This window comes from Mytilus californianus, unplaced genomic scaffold (genome assembly GCF_021869535.1).
Source record: "Mytilus californianus isolate M0D057914Y unplaced genomic scaffold, xbMytCali1.0.p SCAF_12, whole genome shotgun sequence".
In the NCBI taxonomy this organism is placed as follows: Eukaryota; Metazoa; Mollusca; class Bivalvia; order Mytilida; family Mytilidae; genus Mytilus; species Mytilus californianus.
The window spans coordinates 6,886,057-6,892,627 of record NW_026262604.1 but is presented as its reverse complement, the minus strand read 5'-3'; the positions used below and the strand labels follow the sequence as shown (position 1 = coordinate 6,892,627).

General features: G+C 31.5%; 1 long non-coding RNA gene across 1 annotated transcript; it reads right to left on the bottom strand.

Annotated features, from left to right (window-relative positions):
• Window positions 1–386: 386 nt before the first annotated feature.
• LOC127722367 (uncharacterized) lies at window positions 387–4,798 on the bottom strand. Its single transcript, XR_007991709.1, has 2 exons — window positions 4,715–4,798; window positions 387–1,670 (listed from the first exon to the last, which is right to left on the bottom strand). It is a non-coding gene; the product is annotated as an uncharacterized LOC127722367 (long non-coding RNA).
• Window positions 4,799–6,571: the final 1,773 nt, after the last annotated feature.

The following is a 6,571-nucleotide window of genomic DNA, read 5'->3' as shown; positions in this document are numbered from 1 at the left end:
CTGATATAAGAAAGATAAAATGCATGTCTAATATTGTTTTACTGCTTGTATATACTGTAGTTTGTATATATGTGTCTGTCATACCGTTATGTATATATGAAGAAGTTATTGATTTGATAGTTTTTAAATCCTGAATTGTCTTTTATTTCTAATGTACCATTTGTTACTGACCTGTACCCTATTTGCAATAAAAACAGAAGGGACGTCTGAGTATTCAACCTGGCCAATCCTACCATGCTAATCATGTGTCTACATTGTATTTCGAATAGTTGTTTACAATGCAATTATTTTGTCTTACGGATAAACTTTGATTCTTTTTGATAGGGAAATACCAAATGGTCAGCATGTCTAAATGATCCATAATACACCTCAAAATTAGACATGGGTCTTGTTAAAATTATTTATTGAGGTATAAAAGTCATAAAACCAAACGATGTATAAAATCATGTAAAACACATTACATTTCATAACTCAAACTACATTTATGATCTATTTACATAAACTTCAAACTTGTTTTGAATAAAATTAACTTCTGCTCATGTCGCATTTTGCAGTAACTGTCCGGTTGTTTAAAGCAGCTTCCATATAATAAGTTCACAGAGTCTGGATAGGAAACATTAAAACAGTCCCGACTACTTGCATTACTACGTGTATCATGTTTGATTAAATTCATAAAAGCAAACGATGTGTATAACAAAAATACACTTAAAAACATAAAGTTCATATTTTACGATACCATATTTTGACAAATTCAGATTATAATTTATTCTGTTTTCAATCTGTTTTCGGCACTATTGATAGACAGTGTACATTAATATCAACACAGCTTTCATTTAAAGTTCAAAGCGTTTGGCCTACCGAGAATAAACAGTAAACATTTAACATGTTTGAACTGCCTGCACTATATACTTGAACGTTTGATTGTACTCCACACAGTAGAATTGACGTCCTATGTCTCAAACACATCGTCGTAGTCCGGAGGAAGGTCATCGTTACCATAGAAACAGTCTTCGTAATCTGGCGGCATTAAATCATCCACATGGAGGCTACTTTTGTCATCGAATTCGGCATGTGTTTGAATCCGAGGAATCCCGAACATACTGAATGACGTAACACCAAGCACTGACGTTGAACCTTCGGATGACCTTGTTGTCTTATACACATTGAAAACAATGTCATTTTCAATTGGATGGGTTGATAAATCGCTAATCCGAGAGAGTCCGGGACATTCTTCGTCAATGATCGTGTTCGCCATATGCAAATTAGCTTTCCGCCTCCAATCTTTCCATTCCTGTATTTTAGCAATGTCATATGTATCATCACCCGGCCATTTATCCATATTTGTAATAGATTTGTAAAAGTTATAACTGTCTTCTCGTCTTACGTTTGAAGTACCACGAGACGGAGCCGAATGTGAAGAAAAACATGTTTTGATTCCAACATCAGAAGGTCCCGGGTTACATCCACTCCTTTTGTTTATTTTAAGTAAAACATGTTCGGGATAGCTTGTATTGTCGTCTAACTGTATAACAAATTGTCTTGTACTAGGAATATTATCAAAAATCTGTGAAGATGCTACTGCAGTTGCCATTTTAAATACAAATCAAACTAATAAATGTTTACACTTCCTGTCTGTGCAATCAGTACATTGTCTGTATTCACATGAAAACCTGTCAAAATAAAGAAAATAATATATAAATATATAAAGTAGAATACCAAAAACCAATCGACTGATGAAAGGTTCATTCCTTTCTTTTCGCTCTTGTTAAACTAATTGTTTGCGTAAAAATCAGATGTGTAACCACGGTAAGAGTCAATTTTTAAATGACAGATATTTAAACAGTCATGTATATGACTTTGAAATAAATAAAAAATGATGAATAATCAAAGGCAAAAACAAAACAGTCCCTAGTTGTTGTAATTTCGTCCACAATTCTTTCTTCATACATTTTACAGTAACATTGTTTAATAAGTACCTTTAAATCTCCAACATTAATACGGTCAAGTTTAAATTTCATTTCAACCAACTTTCATAAATAATATCTCTTTTTTTAGGATAAGAAATCATTGGAAACAAAGTGAACAGTCAATGTTTCGTTTACATGACAACTTTGTTCATTGTGGTGAAGAATGAGTATATCACAAATGATTGCATTAATCGAATAATTCAGTCCCTCCCCGTAATCGATCTCTCGGGAGATACTAGCCATCGTAGATCAGCGTAATATAAGGACTGAATTATTCGGGTTAAGGATAATATTAAGTTGGAATTCTTGATTGTCTTTTGGATAGAATTTCGAAGGTTTAGAAAAAAAAGTAATATTAAAATTTCAGTGTTTATGTATTCAACCAGAAGAGGCCAATTGTTTATACACAAATCGTATTAATGTAAAAATACGGGTTTACTATAGTTTTGTTTGAATATAGATTTCATGCTTTTCTTTTTTATGTTTGTAATCCATATTCTAAGGGCAGAGGGGCAAGTGTATACTTACTTTCTTATTTGAAAAGGATTTAAAAAAATTAAAAAATTGAATAAACTTGTGTACTATTGCTTGATTAATGATTATTGTATACTTGGGTTAAAAGCTTTTTCTAGTTATGAAAAAAGATTATTTTGGATTTAGATAAAAAGTTTTATTTTTCTCCTGAAGTCAAAAATGCAGTGGACAGAGTGTAGTCCAGAGGGGCAGAGGGTTGTTGCGCCAATTTATGTTGGACTACCTAAGACATTGATTGTACACAAAAAAATGTATGTTGATGTCAAAATCAGTATTGTTAGATTTTTTATTTGTACGTTATTAAACACTCTCTTTGCATACTTTTTTTGAGTTGGCATTATAGACGGTCCGAGTTGTTGTCATAGACGGAGTTGTATTTTTTTTTGTAGACGGTCCGAGTTGTCTTTTCTGTAAAGGTCCGAGTTGTCTTTTTTGTAGAGGTCCGAGTTGTCGTCAGGCCGAGTAGTCCTGCCCCCGACAATTTGTATTCTAGATCTGAAAGGTTACATGTGTGACCCACAAAGGCCTTTCTATAGAAGTTCTTCAGTCTTTTAGAAAATAAATAAGTACCACAAAATGTCTATTACTAGTACATGTACATGTAATGGACTTCAGGTATCATAGATTCAAATGTGTACTTTTAAATCATTTATGTGTAATTTCGAACATTTGACCAAATCATTTTTGGCTAGAGGCGTCCTTCGAAACAATTTTGTACATAAACATGTAAATTTGTACATAACTTTTGTAGGAATATTATAAGACTTTGAAATATTGGAATACCAGAAAATTATAACAACTCTCTGATTATGACCATTTTAGAGAGTCTGAGTTGGGGTCTATATTACTGTATACTTTAATTTTATGTAGTTTTTCTCCATTCTTTATATTTTAGCACCTCATTATTCTCTGATTTTTTTGATAAATTTGTATTGTCTGTTTTACTCTATTCTTTATTTTGTCTGGCCCCTTTTTATGTAGATTTAGCCCATTATTCTCTATATAAAAAGTCTTACTAGTCACTTCGGCACCTGGTTAAATAGGCACCCGGTATAGTCAATTCTGCATCTAGTCAAATCGAGACCTGGTTAATTCGGCACCCAAGGTAGTTATTTTGGCACTAATGATTTATATTATGTTTTGCAAGTAAACTATTGAAGACTCCTTTTTTCATATTTTTTAAGATATTCGTTCGAAGCGTCACATATATTTGTCATGCATAACAGAAGTTCCCATGGAAACTTTGTTATAAACAATGCCATAATATCTGTTAATATTGAGAAAACTTCAAACAGCAAATAACTGATTAATTTTCATTGTGTATTGATACTGCTTAATTACATGCACTGATTTTTAACGATGTAGGAGATGTATCTTTTTAATTAACCTCTGCAATTGTACGTTTTGCAAAAAAGATATATATAAAAAAACTATTCTCCCCATACCTCATACCTCAAACATTGTCAAATAAAAAGGAAAGAAAAAGGTTAAGACAAATATTTGGTGCTAAATTGACTAACCAAATGCCGAAATGACTTTAAATAGGTGCCGATTTGACTTTTTCTTTGGGTGCCGAATTGACCAGATGCCGATTTGACTTGTACCCTCTATGAATATGTCCTTCCAGACTCTGCTTTTAGTGAAATAATGACATGTGAAATTGGACCTACCTCATCAATAAAGAGGTCGTTGCAAATGAAAATGTTTTCATTAAAAGAATCCAAACAGCGCAATATTGATTTAGGCCATACAAATATTGTTCTGTTTCCTGTCTCCTTACCGATCTTAAAATTGTCCTGCCTCCCTTGACACATTTTATGGACATTCAAGTCGGTTTAGAGTCGTAAAAATCATCACATTTTTGGTGAAACATTAAGTATTTTAAATTTTAAAATCAATTTACCTACCTTGTTATCCTATTTTCTGCCAGTGGGCATGGAACAAGTATATATATATGTTACCTTACAAGAAATCCCAAAAACTAAAAACTACAGGTTTTGCTTAAAATTGATTTTTCATGGAAAAAATTTCACGAAAAGATGAAACTCAGCGGTAATAGAAAAATAATGATATGGTGCAAATCCTAATTACACACAATCCCTGCACAGATTTACATGACAAAGCCCAAAGCAAATGAACAACTCTTTTATTGTTGCTCCTCATCTCAAATTTATTTATATTAATGTCGTATTTTTGCACGAAAAAAATCTTACCTTTATGCAATTTTTTCTTAATTTTCCAAACAATAATTGTTGATGTCTTTGTGTGCCCAGTAGTTGGGGGTCGATATTGGTATGTAGTATTTACCGAACCATATGGCTTCTTCTCATCCAATCAAAATCGATAGATTTGTGTATATTCGATCATAAATTAGCCTCGTCAAAATTTGACAAGTTTGACAAAATAGAAATTATTAGAGCATTACATTACGTAATATATTTTAAAGGGACTGAAAAACATGATTGCGTAATTGCTAAATCTTGGTCAATAGGTATTAGTAGGTAACAGGGTCATAAATCAACAGACATGATTATTGACAAACAATAAAAAATCTGTTATCTTGTATTATCATGATAAATCAGTGTCATTGATCTGGATTTGACGGATAAGGAAGGAAGATATTGTTGACAAAATATTGTGATAAAATTTGTTTTTATAACATGGGCATAATTACTTTGACAACAAACTAAATCGGGAAAAATAAATCTAATGTCCAATTTATGGTTTCATTTATCCATAGATGAATTAAACCATACATCTATGATTTATTTAAGCTTCGGAGATCAAAAGAATTAAAGTACTAAAGTACGAACGAGTTTGCGCTACAATTTATACATTTCCGCTAATATTTCCTATAGCTACGTAACAGTTAGGAAAATTTAATTTGATTAAAATGTGAAAAGGAGTGGGGAAAATCTATTATTATTATTATTATTATTCTGTTAATACACGAATAATGGGCCCAAAAATAAGAAAAGAGAAAAATGTGCAAAAAAAAACAACAAAGAATAGAGAATAATGGGGTGCTAAAATAATAATAAAGGATTAACTGCAAAAAGAATTCGGTAAAATTATACAGATTACAGAAAAAACAATGTCCTCCAGAATACAGTTATCAAGTAATTACAGAATATCCATTGTTTTTCAAAGATCTTAAAGAATAATAAGCGAAAAAATTAAAGAATACAGAAATGAAGGACCCCCATCCATATCCTCTAATAAACGTCTTTGGCTCTATTAAATGATATGACAGGAGGCAAAATCAATCAGTTGGTCTCATAAACATAAAAAAAATCTAAAGTTAGCAATAAACATGTCATTATTTGCATATGTGATCAGAATTTGTCAGTTTATGAATTGTTAAAGATAAAAGTGCCATGGCCTATGCCACTCTGTATTTCGGTTTTACCGACAGGGTCAGATGTTGACAGTTGTTGAAAACTTCTGAAATTCGAATACTGTGTATTAAAGACACTCAAAGATAACCTTACAGAATTTCAATGGTTTTCATCAGAGACATACATACACATATATATGTCTCTGTTTTCATATATTCAAGGGCGGATCCGAGGAAAAGCGGCATAATTGTAAAAAATTATTAAAAATACAATGACGATTTTAACCTGGGAACAGTATATCTAATATCAATATATATGTTCCTGTTTTAACCAATGTAATAAATGTTTTTTTTTTCACGTATTTTTTTTTTTTTTTAATTTAAGCAAAGGAGCAACATGTTTGCCTTCTGCGTTATTTCGACTACATTAAAGTGTGCCTCCTGAAAAAAAAAGGAAGAAAAAAAAACTGTACGTGACAAACGTTATTTGTTGCCACTCTAAACGTTAAAATCCATTTTATTTCGACATAGGATTTCATCGATTTCTCATAGGACCGAACATCTAAACCTATTCATTCGTAACAAAGGAACTTAACTGTATATATAAATGACATAATTGTGGATCGATTTTTATTGAATTTTCGGTGCCTTATAAATAGTTCCTTTCTTGCATAATTAATGTTAAGCAAATATAGGAGAAAGTCATTACACCTTGAATAAATTGAAAGACTAA